Source organism: Electrona antarctica (genome assembly GCF_951216825.1).
Source record: "Electrona antarctica genome assembly, chromosome: 15".
Classification (NCBI taxonomy): Eukaryota; Metazoa; Chordata; class Actinopteri; order Myctophiformes; family Myctophidae; genus Electrona; species Electrona antarctica.
Window position 1 is genome coordinate 16,242,166 of NC_136796.1, and position 18,773 is coordinate 16,260,938.

The window sequence follows — 18,773 nt, forward strand, 5'->3', positions numbered from 1 at the left end:
GTTATTGCTGTATATATTGTAATAATCTAAATCTACAAAGTAACAAAAGTTTTCAAAAACAGACAATCATGCTTTTTCATGGTTTTTGACGATACAAAAAACATGAATACGGGCATCATGCTTTTTCGACATACAGTAGCCTACAGTAGACAATTACAATTTAGGCATTTAGCAGACGCTCTTAATCCAGAGCGATTTACATTTAAGCAATAACAAAAAGCAAGGTAGATCCATGTCGTTTTTATGGTTTGACGATAAAAAATATGAAAATCATACTTTGACATAAGCTAGTACTATATCTCTGCTGTCGGGAGAAAACCTTGAGTCATAACTCCAAAATGTTCATTTTTCAGGAAATTAAAAATATACATTTTAAGAAAGGTTAAAATATATATCCCATGGGACATTAGTTGACTCGGGCAACAAGAAAAAGTAATTACTAGACACAAGGGTCTTAAAAAAAAATAAAGGTTACAAAAACATGTCACTCGGCTGCTGGTGGAGCCTCAGGCCTCTCCTACTATAAAGCTTGTAGGGGGTGATACAAAATAATTTCAGATGGGGTCTGCAGTCAAATACACGTTCTTTAGGGGTCCCATACGTGAAAACGTTTGAGAAACCATTGAGCCATGTACTCCATGCTGGTGTCGTGTGAATGTAAAAAGATCAGTAAAATAAAATCTACTAAAAGTCTACAAAGTGACTAGTTTTCAAATAGTAAAAAGTAGCGTACAATATTTGCCTCTGAGATGTAATGGAGTATAAGTATAATGTAGCCATTGATAAGTACAATTTTACTTAAGTACGTACAGTAGGTCTACCTCTTTCCATCTGTTTACTGCTGTAACCAAACTGAATTTACAAGTGACACTGGCCTCTAGTGGCCAAAATGATAACATGTCATGTGGTCTTCTTGACTTCATCGTATGTGGAGCATCTGCAGTAATTTATAGTTGAAACACTGCTGAATTATGAAGCTTATCCACGTTTTATGCAATTACAGCATGACGTTGGGATCTTGTAAGTTCCAGTCTACGTGTTATGGGAAGATATTGGCAGTCACATTGAAACCTTGTACCTCCAATCTCCATAAATGAATGCCCTTAGTCATAATGCCGAGACCAGACTACAAATGCATTCTAAATCCTTACAAGTTTTTCTGAAAATAAATAATCAGTAGTGCGCAAACTATTTCACATCAAGGACCCTCAAAATCTGTATTGGCCACCAAGTGCTTGAGACTAGTCAAATACAACCCCCCCCCCCCCTTACAGTTAGACATACAGTAACAGTATACATATTGGTTTCACACTGTAGCAGGTAGTCACTAGCAAAGTTGCCAAAGCACCGTTATTCTGAGTCATAAGAGAACATTTGGCAAAAATAGCAGTCCCATACCAGTGGTGGTTCATGCTTACACAAGTTGAATACTACAATGGGGAAATACTGTTACAAGTACAGCTTTTTTTATATTTTTTATTAAGATAAAGTACCAAAGTATTGGCATCAAATTATACATGAATACAAAATCAATGTGTTGCTTCTCACATTTGTGAAAATGGTGTTGACATGCATAAAAACTACAGTATAAATGTCATAAAATCCTTCATTAAACACAGCACTTTCAAATGTCAAAGGTCGAACTGGAGTCAATCTTCATCCTCCTCTAATGGTGTGTCATTACAGGAGCTGTTGGAAGCAAAAGGTAAAGTAAAGGGAGTGCATGTGAGATTCTTGTGGTCTCTCCCACATCTTTAGCAAACAGAATATACATTTAACAAAGTTAAATTGGAAGTGATGCAACAAGAAAATGGACCTGGTGCAACATGAAATTGGAAGCTGATAAATGTGTTCTCATGAAATTGGCAACCCAACTGAAAGTATTGTCAGTTTATTAATGAGGTGGAGAAACAGGCTTCACAATACAGAGCTTACTGAACAATAGCAATCATTACCATCACAACAAAGCTTAAACTAAAATACTTGTTTTAAACAATATCACTTTAGTGTTGCCTCAATAGATATCGACTGCCATTAGGACATGTAGATGTTCCACAGAGGCTGCTGTTGTAGGATCACTGCGTAAAGACTCAGGCACAAAGCAACTGACTCCCTTTGAAGGTGATCCACAAAGGTGACCAAGGACCATATATATATATATATATATATATATATATATAGACCTACGAGCTTGTAGATCAACCATTTTGAAATAGTTGATTATAGGCTAAACTAATTTTGCTGGGATCACCTGGAATCCCCTCAAGGACCACTGCAATATACATTAACGCTTACCTTTAACTGTCTTGTCATGATACTCGTCCCTGGCAGGCAATCAGCTCACACCTGATCCACTCCTTAAGAAAAAAAGAACACATTAAGCACAAGTCGGATACACATTTTATCTCCACAATTAATCATAAAACAGTGCCCCATTTTTTAATTTGTCATGACTGCCACATTTACATTTAACAAAGTTAAATTCATACATTTAACAAAGTTAAATTGGAAGTGATGCAACAAGAAATTGGAAGCTTATAAATGTGTTCATGAAATTGGCAACCCAACTGAATACGTATTGTCAGTTTATTAATGAGGTGGAGAAACAGGCTTCACAATACAGAGCTTACTGAATAGCAATCATTACCATCACAACAAAGCTTAAACTAAAATACTTGTTTTAAACAATATCACTTTAGTGTTGCCTCAATAGATATCGACTGCCATTAGGACATGTAGATGTTCTACAGAGGCTGCTGTTGTAGGATCACAGCGTAAAGACTCAGGCACAAAGCAACTGACTCCCTTTGAAGGTGATCCACAAAGGTGACCAAGGACCATATATATATATATATATATATATAGACCCTACAAGCTTGTAGATCAGACATTTTGAAATAGTTGATTATAGGCTAAACTAATGTTGCTGGGATCACCTGGCATCCCCTCAAGGACCACTGCAATATACATTACTGCTTACCTTTAACTGTCTTGTCATGATACTCATGTCCCTGGCAGGCAATCAGCTCACACCTGATCAACTCCTTAAGACAAAAAGAACACATTAAGCACAAGTCGGATACACATTTTATCTCCACAATTAATCATAAAACAGTGCCCCATTTTTTTAATTTGTCATGACTGCCACCACACACACACACAGCAAAAACTAAAGTGTATATAGAAGCTCACATCATGTTAGACATGTCTGAACTAGTGAGGCCAGGTTCAAAGTGGGGAGTGCGTGTGGATTTTATAAATATTGAATAAATACTTAAGGGCACCATTTTCAACCTTGTTGATCCTCACTAATGTTAAATCCTGCCAATGACATTATTCTAATCCAAACCAATAGAAACTACAGCCTCAGCTCCTGGAGTTAGCATGTTGAAATAGAGTTATGTTGAAATGGAAGCCATTATTCTTGTATTCGTTTGAAATGTATAAATGATCAAACCTGCCTACCGATATCACTGGTAGGCACTAGGCAGGTTTCTGAACTGCTCAGTCTAGTATTGCACCATTTCTGTACTCAAATCTATGAAGATACAGTAGGTTGAAACTGGCGAGCTGGTCCTTCCTAAATTAATCTTCATAAGACATGGTAAAATGTTCCCAGCAGGTCACCCCAGCTGATGTGCTGGTGAAAACTCACTGGGGTTACTTTATGGTCAATTCCACAGCGAGTCAAGAACTGAGTCTCTTGAAAGCCTTGGTATATGACCAAAACACTCACTGCGTAAAGAATCAGCCCACAAAGAAACCGACTCCCTTTGAAAGTGATCCACAAAGGTGACCAAGGACTATATATATATATATATGAGCTTGTAGATCAGCCATTTTGAAATAGTTGATTATAGGCTAAACTCGTTTTGCTGGGATCACCTGGAATCCCCTCAAGGACCACTGCAATATACATTACCGCTTACCTTCAACTGTCTCGTCATGATACTCATGTCCCTGGCAGGCAATCAGCTCACACCTGATCCACTCCTTAAGAAAAAAGAACAACATTAAGCACAAGTCGGATACACATTTTATCTCCACTTATTAATCATAAAACAGTGCCCCATTTTTTAATTTGTCATGACTGCCACCACACACACAAAGCAAAAACGAAAGCGTATATAGAAGCTCACATCATGTTGGACATGTCTGAACTAGTGAAGCCAGGTTCAAAGTGGGGAGTGTGTGTGGATTTTATAAATATTGAATAAATACTTAACACTTTGATTGCTGCAAGATCTCAACAGGCCTATTTGGATGTTGCTGCCGTTTAACATTGCACAAAGGCCTTGTTCGGGGGCCCACAGTAAAATGTTCTCTTATAGCGAGAATCACACGCCTACATCAAAAGAAAGCTGAACTTGTCCACTTCAATTAAAAAAATACATTTTGATTTTACCATGTTCCATTCTGGAGATATTGACCTTTTTGCAACACCTGCATTTGCCTGGAAGTGGTTATCTTGAACAGCGAGCAGAGTTATGGATGGTTTAAAGTCAGAGACATTGACAGGCAGATATAAAATTGAACCCAATAAATATCCTATACATCCTATACACCGAATGAAAGCCCTGAATGTGTACTTTTACGAGGAAAACAGTAAACATTGATCCCATCTACAGTTAGACAGTAATTGGTTATTGAATGCAGCTTGTGCCCACCAGATAACTTCAGAGAAGACATGGACGTGAACTCCTCAATATTCACAAAATAAGGCCTATAGCGACATATAAATACTATATACCGTATGAAACAGAAGACTCTCTGCTTTCATAAGGAAAAAAATTGTACTGTAATAATAAAAAAATCACACCCCTGTGAAGTGAGCAGTGCAACTCTACTTCTCTACTTATTCACTACAGCTCGCTATATACGGACTGAGGCAGAAAGTCATGTAAACCTTTTATTTACAGTTTGGTCTGTAAACTTCTACTGTAATAATAAAAATCACACCCCTGTGAAGTGAGCGTTGCAACTGTTCTGTACTTATTCACTACAGCTCGCTATATACGGACTGAGACAGAAAGTCATGTAAACCTTTTATTTACAGTTTGGTCTGTAAACTTCTACTGTAATAATAAAAATCACACCCCTGTGAAGTGAGCGGTGCAACTGTTCTTTATAGTTGCGCGGTGCAACTGTAGCGAACAGTTGCACCGCTCACTTCACAGGGGTGTGATTTTTATTATTACAGTAGAAGTTTACAGACCAAACTGTAAATAAAAGGTTTACATGACTTTCTGTCTCAGTCCGTATATAGCGAGCTGTAGTGAATAAGTACAGAACAGTTGCAACGCTCACTTCACAGGGGTGTGATTTTTATTATTACAGTAGAAGTTTACAGACCAAACTGTAAATAAAAGGTTTACATGACTTTCTGCCTCAGTCCGTATATAGCGAGCTGTAGTGAATAAGTAGAGAAGTAGAGTTGCACTGCTCACTTCACAGGGGTGTGATTTTTTTATTATTACAGTACAATTTTTTTCCTTATGAAAGCAGAGAGTCTTCTGTTTCATACGGTATATAGTATTTATATGTCGCTATAGGCCTTATTTTGTGAATATTGAGTTCGGGTCCATGTCTTCTCTGCAGTTATATCTGGTGGGCGCAATGTGCATCCACCCAGTATCCAATTTATGACAAACTGTACATGGGATCAATGTTTACCCTTTTCCTCGTAAAAGTACACATTCAGGGCTTTCATTCGATGTATAGGATGTATAGCATATTTATTGTGTTTATTGTTATATCTGCCTGTCAATGTCTGACTATAAACCTTCATAACTATGCTTTCTTTTTGATGATGATTGCCGCCTCGCCTAATCTATCTCACTGCTTTCATTGTTTTGATCGCAGTAACATTGGGGGGGGGGGGTCATGGGCACATTGGGCAGCAAAAGTCTTGATCCGTACGGCTATAAAAAGTCCCATTCCACCGTTCGGTTCAGAACTATAGTATAACGGTGAGACGCCTTGTCATCAGCTGATTTTGTTTTTCAAGCTAGTGTAGGGGAACATGCCTGGGCATGCTAGCCTGGCACGGCCAGACTCATAGCGAGGGTTCACTGATGTTTCCTCCGGGGAAGAATCTTCAGTGAATCCCCGCTATGAGGCTGGCCAAGCCAGGCTATGGGCATGCAGCTTGGGGGCGATGGAGGGGGAAAAAAGCGTCACCCGGCTGTGATGTCGACGAGAAGGAAAAAATGACTTCCACAGATGACAACACCACGGTTTAGGTCGCGGAAAAGTTCGTTATACATTACACCCGGGTCGATTACGTCCCCGACGCGTTCATTGCGGTCTTATCACTACAATTATAATGAATAAAAAAGCGTTACAATCACACGTCTGAGCGATCTCCGATTATGACGGCTCTGCATGGCGATACGTGATCCACCAACGGAACACTGTCTTGTCGTGGCGGCCCCTCGATACTGTGGTAGTATTGTAGGCTCGGGGATCGTTTGGTCGCTACAGTATGAAGAAGGAAACATGCATCTGTCCATGTGTGTTGCAGATGTTATGCATTGCAATGCCGATCTGGTGCATATGTGTTTAGGCAATAGGCAGCGTTCCGTTCAGCGTTCAACTGGCTTCTACACGTAAAGCGGCCAGCCCTCCTGTTTTCAGGAGGGGAGGGGGGTTTTTGTTTTTTGTTTTTTTTTCTGATCACGTGAGCGGGAGTAAGCAGCAATGATAGGGCGATGGTTCTTCATTGTCCGGGTGGGTAAAAAGATGAATGAAAGTATTCTATAAAAAAGTGATTGAAACGTATTGATACGTGATCCGCACCCGACGTTTGATTAATTGATAACGTATTGATACGCGATCCGCGTTGGGAGTGTTAAGGGCACCATTTTCAACCTTCTTGATCCTCACTAATGTTAAATCCTGCCAATGACATTATTCTAATCCAAACCAATAGAAACTACAGCCTCAGCTCCTGGAGTTAGCATGTTGAAATAGAGTTATGTTGAAATGGAAGCAATTGTTCTTGTATTAGTTTGAAATGTATAAATGATCAAACCTGCCTACCGATATCACTGGTAGGCACTAGGCAGGTTTCTGAACTGCTCATAGTATTGCACCATTTCTGTACTCAGATATATGAAGATACAGTAGGTTGAAAATAGGCGAGCTGGTCCTTCCTAAATTAATCTTCATACGACATGGTAAAATGTGACATGGTAAAATGTTCCCAGCAGGTCACCCCAGCTGATGTGCTGGTGAAAACCCACTGGGGTTACTTTATGGTCAATTCCACAGCGAGTCAAGAACTGAGTCTCTTGAAAGCCTTGGTATATGACCAAAACACTCAGAACACAACTGAACTTTTACAGGCACCAAACTCTGGACAGATGCTATGGCACATTACTTACATTCAATGGCTGTGGAGAGCCCGTCTTTGGCTGTGAAGTGTCTGAAACAGGAAAATAAAATGTTTTAAGTATGAATGTTAAAGTCTACTGGTAATTCCAATGGGCTGTTAACCCTGTTTCCACAGATATACCAGGACTCCAGACACTGCAGAGGTAAGGAGACCAACGATGCGATGTGGAGTTTATCTAGCACCGACTTATGAACATCCAGATGATGAAGCAACTGGCTGCAGATACAGGGTGCATACTTAGTTTAGACTAGTCATTGGTTAAGGTTAAGGCATTTCCAACGCCGAGACCCCACAATGAAAGGGGCTGACGGGATAGACCTCAGCAACTGTACATACCGAGTATACAGAATTTAAGAAATTACTAGTATACTCTCAATGCTTAGAAAAAAGGACAGATAGTACAGCACATTACTTACATTCAGTGACTCTGGAGAGAGCCCATCAAAAGTATCTCAGGCTGGGGAGTGTGTCTGAAACGAGAACATTTAACCCATTTAGGCCCGACGTCGAAATAAATAATTGTCTTCTGAAAGAATATATATATATTCAAAGATGTGCCGCATTTTCACGACTTTTCAAAAATAGCAGACCTACAAGCTTGTAGTGCGCTATGAGCTTGTAGATCTATTTTTCAATAGCTAAAACACCAAAGGGGGTTCCCGCCCAAAATGGGTTAACATTGTTTAAGCGTGAATATTTAATTTATTGGAAAAGTGTCCAATGGGCTCTTTCTTAACCCTGTTTCCACAGATATACCAGGACTCCAAACACAGCGGAAGGAGACCAACGATGCGATGTGGAGTTTATCTAGCACCGACTTATGAACATCCAGATGATGAAGCAACTGGCTGCAGATACAGAGTGCATACGTAGTTTAGACTAGTCATTGGTTAGGTTTAGGTGTGCTGCCCTGTGGGAGGTTAGGGTGAGGGTTTGAGATAGGCTGTGGTTGTAGGACTAATGACAGGTCTAAACCAAGTACTGTCTAAACAATGTGAATTGGCAAAATCCTAATAAGTGTAAGGTAGATCCTCTAAATAAAAGCATACAAGCTCTAACTGCTACTGCACTCTTCTATAGACATTTAGATTGTCAAAGGTCATGTCCTGCCTGACAGAATCTGACCTGAAGATTAAATTTAGGATTTTCCAAGCAAGGCATCAGGCTCCATGGTAAGGAAAGGCTGAGATTGGCTCATCTCAGGTACTAATATACAACGTTTTTACCATTTACATGAAGTAACACGTTGAAGAATGAAAATGTATCATTTGTCATCTAAAAGCTTTACCTTCTTTTAGCATTCTGGAAGTAGAGCTACACATCCAGTAGGACATTTACTTGCACCAGCATTGCTACAAGAAATGGAACATGACTCACCAGTAGTCACTCTCAGCACCATGATCTTGTGGTTGTAAGCAGGACCTAAAACCACAACATTGGACCAAGCAGGATGACAATGAATGTTTCAACATGTTCTGCAGTTAGTTACATTATGATAACACACCATTACTTTACAGTAAAGATTTGTTCTGCAGTGATATCCCACAAGGACAATGGTAGTGACCATGAGGGTAAAGCAATACCACAGGTTTTCTCTTTGAGGCATTTCCAACGCCGAGACCCCACAATGAAAGGGGCTGACGGGATAGACCTCAACAACTGTACATACCGAGTATGTAGAATTTAAGAAATTACTACTATACTCTAAATGCTTAGAAAAAAGGACAGATAGTACAGCACATTACTTACATTCAGTGACTCTGGAGAGAGCCCATCAAAACCATCTCAGGCTGGGCAGTGTGTCTGAAACAAGAACATTTAACCCATTTAGGCCTGACGTCGAAATAAGTCTTCTGAAAGAATATATATACACACACATTCAAAGATTTGTGCCACACTATCACAAATAGCAGACCTACATGCTTGTAGCGCACCACTCGGTGGCACGCTATGAGCTTGTAGATCTGCTATTTTTCAATAGCTAAAGAATTACATAATGCTTAGTTAAAACACCAAAATGGGTTAACATTGTTTAAGCGTGAATATTTAATTTATTGGAAAAGTGTCATTCCAATGGGCTCTTTCTTAACCCTGTTTCCACAGATATACCAGGACTCCAAACACAGCGGAAGGAGACCAACGATGCGATGTGGAGTTTATCTAGCACCGACTTATGAACATCCAGATGATGAAGCAACTGGCTGCAGATACAGGGTGCATACTTAGTTTAGACTAGTCATTGGTTAGGTTTAGGTGTGCTGCCCTGTGGGAGGTTAGGGTGAGGGTTTGAGATAGGCTGTGGTTGTAGGACTAATGACTGGTCTAAACCAAGTACTGTCTAAACAATGTGAATTGGCAAAATCCTAATAAGTGTAAGGTAGATCCTCTAAATAAACGCATACAAGCTCTAACTACTACTGCACTCTTCTATAGACATTTAGATTGTCAAAGGTCATGTCCTGCCTGACACAGAATCTGTGTCATACCAGATGATGAAGCAACTGGCTGCAGATACCATGCAGTGCGAGGCTACGAGCCTGTACAATACTATTGTACCAGCGGTTCCTTTTCATTTCAAGGATGCCCAGTTTGACATGCATTAATCCCCCCACCCATTTGAAAAAATAAAAGTGTCACAACTCGCAAGATAGAGAATTGGTGCCATCTCAGGTACTACCAATATAGACCGTTTTATATATTAAACAAATTTGTATTTCAAGTTAACACTTAGAAAGATATCATTCAAACATTAGTATTGTATTTAGCAAGACTACTTTTCTTACACCAGTAGGTACAGTACAGGACTATATGAACATCACTCACCAGCTCTGCTTCAGCACCCACACCCGCATGATCTTGAACGACCTAAAACCACATTTGACGAAACGGGATGAGACAACGTTCACACCCCATTATACAGCACAAAGTTCAGTGTTTTCTGCCATTTTCAAATACAGGATCATTTATGGGGTTAAGATTTGTTCTGTAGTGATATCCCACAAGGACAATGGAAGTGACCATGAGGGTAAAGCAATACCACAGGTTCTCTCTTTGAGGCATTTCCAACGCCGAGACCCCACAATGAAAGGGGCTGACGGGATAGACCTCAACCGAAACAACTGTACATGCAGAGTATGTAATAAGTCATGTACAGTGGTAGTATATACCGAGAATGTAATAAAAGTCATGTACAGAGGTAATAGCATGGATTTAAGATTACCGTAACATGAATGGCATCATGACATTCTTCATGACGTTCTCCTGTAGGGACAAGCATCAGAGGATTAGGTGACATGAAGACCACATTCGTACATAACTTTACGATGCAGGAGGACTTTGTTCAGACAGGCCACTTTTCATTCACACTTCAGAGCAGTTGAACATATTTAGCCAATCATCATGACATGTGCATCCTTGAGCCCGACCCATACTTTACTTTAATGTAAAAATGAATAAATTTTTCTAAGACCTTCAAATATCTGCCATGGGTCAGGCTGTAGTGTGTATAGTAGGTATGTACTTTATGCTTCAACTTACCACTGCAGTTTACTCTGAGGCAGGGGTTCTCAACCATTTTCAGGTCAAGGACCGCCACATTGATTTGCAGCTCACCAGACCCTCATTTGTGAAACCTTAGTGCCTATAACAGAAGAGGTGAGCTGTTAATATTTTTTTTTAAAGGATGTTCAAAGATTTCAAAAAAAGCTCACTATGCACTAGGTTAAAATGCTTTGCGAGCTTGTAGATGTGGCATGGTCCCATTAGTTAGAGAAAGTTAGTGAAATGTGGCAAATCTGTGAGAAAATGCTTACCACCTAGGGTAAATTCAGCCATTGCCACTTGACCTCATCACATTTGTGATTACGGCTATGGCTATTTTTAGACAAATGAGTGTTTTTTTGTGCAAAACTAATGCTTGCAATGGATTCAGAATCATGAAAACCCTAGTTTGATAGGTCACATGCTACTTAGAATGATGAAATTTGGAAAATGTTGGTACCCCAACTTTCAGCAGCCACAGGGTTTCCCAAGAGAGTTGGGTTGGAACAAATGTATATGCAATAGAACATCTATGAACACATTTTGTGAAGAAAGCTAGTTGTAAGCATTTCTTAGAGTTTAAAACTGTTCCTCATTTTGCTGGGGACCCCTGAACCAGCTCAAGGAACCCTGGTGTTCATTAAACACCCAGGGTTGTTGGGGGTGCAAGAATTTCAGGAACTGTACAGGATACAGTAAAAGTGAAATTGCAGTGAGCAGACAAATCAGCCTTTAGGTTCATTATGATTCTATTGATTGGTGGATTGTCCAGTCTCATAAGTAACACTGCTGAGGAGAACAGCACGGCAGTGGGTTGCAAGAGAATGGATTATTCTGTGCACTGCACATGCTGTAGGCCCACCCAGTCAAGACCTCAGCTGGTGCTGTGCATTCTACACAGGTCAAATGGACATGGACCACAGGGCTCCAAATATTAATTTCTTAGCATCTGTGTATCCATTACTTGTGATTAAATTAATAATTGTGAAGTGTGGTCATTTTAAATATATACTCTATACTACACAGATAAAGCAGACCTACATACGTTGCGAGCTTGTGGATTGTCATTTGGCAACAGCAATTTAACTGTAGCAGGCTAGCAGCCCTAATGGACCAATCAGAAACGCCAACACAGATTTTAATTCTCATTCCACTGTCTTCAATACATACTAACCAGTTTGTTCCAGCAGCTTTAGCTAATTGTAACAGTCTTCAGGGGATGAAAACAGCAAGGACACCAAACCCCGATATCCTGCGAACATAAGAATAAAGTAAGCCACAATAAGGCTAAAAGCAGAAGAAATACCAGTTGTTTTAAATACCAAATGGGCTCTCCTAACCCCGTTTCCACAGATATACCAGGACTCCAAACACTGGCTGCGGATACCATGCAGTGCTAAGTACAATACTAAACCAATGGTTCTCTTTTAACTTCAAGCACCACCCTAAAGTATCATTTAGATTTCCCGAGCAGTCATTTGAATTTAGAGCACCCCCCACCCCCCCCTCCCAAGATGTAGGTCAGTAGACTGAGATTTCTGATCAGCTTGTTACACAAAATGATGGTTTGGCATCATGACACTAGAAATTACATTAAACAATTTAATTCCCAACAAGTAATAGTCTAATCATTACTGACCTCGCTAGTCCCAGGAGCAACTGCAGACATTTTAGTAACGTAGTCGATTAGCAGCGTGAGGTGGACACCCGAGCTGTGAAACAAAAAGACAACCTGCATTTAACAAAATACCACAAACTGCAGAAAACCACTTCAAACTTTCACATAGTATATTCTAACAGATGGCATTTCCTGAGAAATGAACGCATCAATGGTTCTCAATCAGGGACCACCAGGGCTACAAATGGACACTTTGTACATTGAGACCAAAGTGTACAAGTGGAACCAAATGCACCCTTATGGTGGAACCAATGTGGGAGCCTGGTCTAAATGGAACAGTTTACACACTAAACTAGGTCCTTGAAATTTAAACTTGAGAATCACAATAAGTTTCATGTATCAGGCCTCATTGACACCATTCAGCAACTGGCAGTGCAGTGGTGAAAGCAAAACCTGAATTTATATAGCCAATGCAAGCATGGAATGTACCCACTGAAGAGGAACCTCCACTCAATATAACACTGGCATAGTGTACAGTACTGTACACATAACCACTAGACAGAACTACCATGGGGCAGCGCTACATCACATGACTGGGCCCCAACTAGCTTACATTTCCCTATGGCTGAAAATCTGTTAAAGTATTTTTTTTAACTGTTGCCACTACCAAGTCGAGGAACCAAACGCAACTTATGTACAAGGATTTAATACAAAAATAAATCATGAAAACCACTTTTCATAGTACAACTTTACTCGGGCATGGGCAAAGGGGGACTAGTTTAGCACAAGCCCAACAGTGTCATATTCTCGGCAGGCACATAAATCAGATTATGGAAAGTTAAGGTTTACAAGTAGTTTACTAAACCTAGCATGCAACACCACCATGCCATGCAGCCACATCACATTTTATTCTAATTTAAACCATGGCGAGACTGGTGTGGTTGAGCCAAAGGCTGAGCTAACGGCTAACTAAACGTTGGCCGATAACGGTCGCCGGGGATGCAACGAACCACGTGCTAACTGCTAACCCGCGTGTAGCACGAGTTAGCTTAGCTAAGCCTAGCTCCGGTTCATAGCCTTCTACTGCTTCTACGGGCAGAATCGTAGAAGGCTATGGACCCGAGCTAAGCTAAGCCATAATAGCAGACGTACAAACTCGCGACGCGTTGTGAGCTTGTACGTCTGCTATTTTCGCTCAGGGTTAAGACACTGGTGTAAAAAAAACCGGAATGCATTTTAGTACAAGAATTCATTCTATTTGTGTTATTATAATAAGTTTACCTTCAGTGTGCAGAGGGGCCAGTTAACCTCGCGTCACCAGGTTTTCACTTCAGGGGCCAGTAGGTAGCCTGAGCCAGTGAGTGAGCCTCGAGAACCGCAGGCGTTATAGCGCGGAGGAAGTGTAGAGTGAGAAAGAATGGCGCATCACGAGGACATATATACTGTAAAATGGAGGGCGGGGTCACGTTGGAATGACATGACAGCGCCCCCGACCAATCAACTGACATTTCGCAGGTTGCTGACATCCTGCCTGGATCTAGAGGGCCGGATACGGCAGGGCGGGATCTAGATCAGTACATTTGTGGTGAATTTATCCCCTTTTATTTGATGGTTTTTAACTTGATTTTAACTCTTGCAGTAGTACATTGTTGGCTCTATACTTTATTATGTTTAGGTACTCACCTGATATACCTTTTGTATCTCACATGTTCTCCTCTCTATTTGGACTCTGATGATGGAGTGCCCCTTAGCCTCGGTCTCAGGCTTACTTACTTTTCTGCGAAAAGAAAAGTGAGTGCCCCTCCTGAAGAACTACTAGTCCTCGTCCCCATTTGTTCTCAGCATCGGACACAATTGGTGCTAATTAAAGTAATGGTCTCAGCTTCCTTACTAGGAGCTTTGGGGACTTTATTTTCAACACCAAACACAAAAAATAAATCATTGAGTCATCTGGAATTTAAAATTAGATTTACTGTTATCAATGGCAATCTATTTGTGTCCTATTCTGAATTTAGTCTGTGTATTATTATTATTATTATTGCATATTGTGTATACATTCTGTACCTTGTTTGTAATTTCTGTATATTTATTGTATTATGTCATGTCATGTTTATTATTATTGTGATATTGGAAATTGGACAATTGGTTTGGGCTTAGGTGGCATTAGTCACTATTCCTGAAGAAGATCCTAGTGATCGAAAAGTTGAATCAATAAACCAGTGGAGCTGAGTTTTTCATACCAGTGTTGCGGACTCTATTTCTTCCTCGGGATCTAGATCAGACCACATTTATTGATTGAAAACTGTTAAGTTTGCAGAATTGGTACAGTAGGCTACTAAAGGAAAGTACAGTCAGGTGATACAAAAATTGCTAAAAGGATAAAACTAGAAGAAGCACCAAGACTTTACACAAGGGTCCTCACACAGGTCACGGGTTAATTCAGAATGAAAAGAAGATGTGACTCGTGGTTATTAGGTGGCTTAGGCTGGGTTTGATTAAATAGTTACGTTTTAATTAATTAAATGTAATACATGTTATTACTTTTGCAAGCAGAGTGTGCAAGTACTGTAATCGGCTGCATATGTCCACTGACCACATGGTCCACTGTCCATGGGCCACTGACCACTGCTGTATTTCAAACCTAGACAGCAGCAGAGAGCTTTAGGCAGAGCAGCAGTCGTACGAGCAGTGGTGAGTGGCACGCTCTGCTTGCACACAAGTAGGCCACACATGGCCCACATGGCCTACTTGTGTGCAATGCGCAAGTTGTCAGCTCGACAGAGTGCATTTCTAGTTATACTCTGTATTTAAACATATGACAAATAAACCTGAACCTAACTAAAGAATAACTAACCCACATCAAGTAACAGAAATCTGTTTTGATTAAAAAATATTATTATTTTTCCCTTCCTGTCCGAGGGGGGGCTGTGCCTGGGGGGAGGGGGTGCTCCAGCCCCCCCAGCACCCATACTTCCCTCAGCCATCACCGCACCATGAGGTGTGCTCACCACTGCTAGTACGACTTGCTGCTCTGAGTCCTAAAGCTCTCTGCTGCTGTCTAGGTTTGAAATACAGCAGTGGTCAGTGGTCCCTCATTTCCCGGTGGAGTACACCGACATACACACACCCAGCCGAAACATAACCCCTATTGACCTTATATCAATTTTGAAACGTACTTTCGTTATGTCATCGAGAACAGTGGTTTCTCATTGGCTGGTGGAATGTACCGACATACATACCCAGCCGATCGCTGTTCTTGGTCCCTGATTGGCCGAGCGACGCCACCGACATACATACATACTTGGTCCCTGATTGGTCGAGCAACGCCACCGACATACACAGCCGATTACAGTACTTGCACGCTCTGCTTGTGCAAGTAAATACAATGAAATTAATTGTGCTCCAAGCACTATTAGTTAGTTAGTTAGTTTCATTTATTTGTCCACGTATGGAAATTTGTCTTCGGTCTCAACAGTAAAAAACAAACAGTTACAACAACAGCAACAACACGTAACACAATTATTTTCTCATGGCAAAACAAAAAGTGCAGGACAACAGTGGCAAATACATTGAAAAAACAAACAAATCTAGCGAGACATGGTATCATTTAGTGCCTTAATGGCATTTGGTATGAAGGAATTTTTAAAAATGTTACGGTGAGCTCTTGGCACTTTGTACCGTCTACCAGAGGGAAGTAGCTCGAACTCCCTGCAGAGTGGATGAGAGGGGTCGTTTGCTATCTTGATAGCTTTTCTACGAAGTACCTCCTTGTAGATACAGCCTATTTGTTGCTGTCTCTTCCCAATGATTTTTGATGCTAGGTTTACTATTCTCTGCAGCTTGCCTCTTCCTTTTACATTTAGATTTCCATACCACATAGCCATGTTAAACGTCAAAATTCCCTCTATCAGGTTTTTATAGACCGTCTCCATAATATGCTTACTCACTCCAAATGAGTTGAGCTTGCGTAGTAGATGGAGGCGTTGGTTACAAGTTTTAAATATCTGGTCAGTATTTTCACTGAAATTGAGTTTGTTGTCAATATATGTGCCTAAGTATTTAAAAGTGTCTACTATCTCCACTATTTGTCCACCAATTGTAATGGACTGCACAGGTTCCTTTTCATGAATGACAAGTTCTTTTGTTTTTGTCACATTGATCCCTAAGGAGCTTTTCTCGCACCAGTTCTGAAGAGATGACACATGTACTCTGTATGCTTCCTCCCCCGCTGTGTCCCCCTTCTTCAGTAAGGCAACCAGGGCCATATCATCCGCATATTTGAACAAATGAAATATATCCTGATCTAACTGGAATTCATTTGTATATAAGGAGAAAAGTAAGGGGGATAAGATAGTCCCCTGTGGAGCACCGGTGTTAAGCACAGTGATGTCGGACAGAGTATCATTAACACGGACCTGTTGAGGACGGTCAGAGAGGAAGTCTCTGACAAGATGGATAATACCTCCATTTACCCCTATGTCAATGAGTCTCTGCAGAAGGGTGTGTATCTGCATGCTGTTGAAAGCAGAGGTAAAATCAATAAAAAGGACCCTGGCAAAGTGGGAGGGGACTTGGAGATGCTTTGACAGGGTGTTAAACAGGCTGATAGTTGCATCATCAGTTCCTCTCTGACTTTTATAAGCAAATTGGAGATGATCTAAGCTGTTAGAAACCATCGCTGTGATTTGTCTGCTTATGACTCTTTCAAAACATTTTCCCAAAATGGAAGTAAGAGCAATGGGCCTGAAGTCTTTTAGTTCAGTGGCTCCAGGCTTCTTGGGGAGAGGCACAATACAAGATATTTTCCATAAATTGGGCATTGTTAGAGAGTCAAGCAAATACTGGAATAGCATCAACACAATACCTTTAAGTTCATGAACATTTTCTTTCAACACTCTACCTCTAAGGCCATCAGGCCCAGGGGCCGAGTTGGGCTTAATACAGGAAAGGCTAGCTACAATTTCATTTTCACTGAGTGTGATAGGGACATAGTCCGGAATGGACATACACACACTATCACGCTCAGCACTGAAGTCATTCTTATCAAAACGGCTGAAAAAGATATTTAGATCGTTAGCAAAAGATGGAGAGGGGTGCGACAGGGGGGTACGCTTTTGCTTAGTTTCCCTGCCCATCATCACATTTAAACCTTCCCATGCTTTCTTGGCATTCCCTGCAAAGTATTGGTACTCAACTTTATCTTTGTAATCTATTTTTGCTTGTTTCAGTTTAGATCTTAATTCACATCTTTTTTCTCGAACTAACTCAACATTACCATTTTTAAAAGCATGTTTCTTCCCACGAATGCAACCCTTCAGATCACTAGACATCCATAAGTTGTTATTAGGGAATATTTTGACAGATTTAGTTCGCATGATTTTACTTTCATTAAACAACAGATAGGATGTAAACGTGTCAATCAGTTCGTGAGGGGTGTCACATGAGTTAAGAAATAGCCAGTCAGTCGTTTCCAACTCGCATCTCATTTCCTCCTTACAGTCCTCTGTCCAGGTCACTATACTATCAGTCTTAAAGACAATATACACAATCTTTCTAGTGTTTCTATATAGGTCTACCATGACATTTGTTTTTAGACATGGAATACACTTCTAACAGGAAGTCCCAGTTCACAGAATTACATGTTCTATGGTCATGAACCACCAGGAGACTTGTAATAATTATTTTTAATCCAACCCTTGTCATAATGTAATCCACGTCTCCTCTCTTACGTTTCCCATTTCTCTACCATCTTAAAAAATCACACCCGTGTGAAGTCAGGGGCACTAATATATTAAAGGCTAACTCATGTTGCTATGATTAGGTGATGTAATGGTGATGTAAAACAAACATTAAATTCATCTTATTGTTAATGGCATTTAATGTTTGTGTTAGGGACAAGATGACGTACATTTTCCCTTCATTATCAATGGCGTTTTTAAAACAAACATTGAACTAAAAACAAATCTTAAACCTGTATATAGGAGGGGCCTCAAAAATAATGTGTAAACCCCCTAATAAAAGAAAAAAAAGACAACCCCTGCCACAAATCAAAAACAAAAAAACTCTTTGAATATGAAGGGTTCCTGGGTTCGGAATAAGGAAGTCGACCATCCGGATGACAAAGCACGTATACTGTAGTTTTCTAAACCTCTTCTGGTTAGCAGATAGTCAGTTAGGGGTGAACACACTAAAACAAGTTTCTACAGTTGCAGATGTTTA

The 18,773-nt window shown here is 40.4% G+C and overlaps 1 long non-coding RNA gene across 2 annotated transcripts; it reads right to left on the reverse strand.

Annotated features, from left to right (window-relative positions):
* Window positions 1-1,469: 1,469 nt before the first annotated feature.
* Window positions 1,470-13,956, reverse strand: LOC306938242. Of its 2 annotated transcripts, XR_013791693.1 has the most exons (14): window positions 13,836-13,956; window positions 12,576-12,648; window positions 12,111-12,188; window positions 10,934-11,036; window positions 10,617-10,657; window positions 10,220-10,261; window positions 9,146-9,199; window positions 8,774-8,818; window positions 7,813-7,866; window positions 7,386-7,426; window positions 3,930-3,993; window positions 2,981-3,044; window positions 2,296-2,357; window positions 1,470-1,689 (listed from the first exon to the last, which is right to left on the reverse strand). It is a non-coding gene; the product is annotated as an uncharacterized lncRNA (long non-coding RNA). The 2 variants fall into 2 exon arrangements; XR_013791692.1 differs by lacking the exons at window positions 2,296-2,357; window positions 2,981-3,044.
* Between the last annotated feature and the right edge of the window lie 4,817 nt (window positions 13,957-18,773).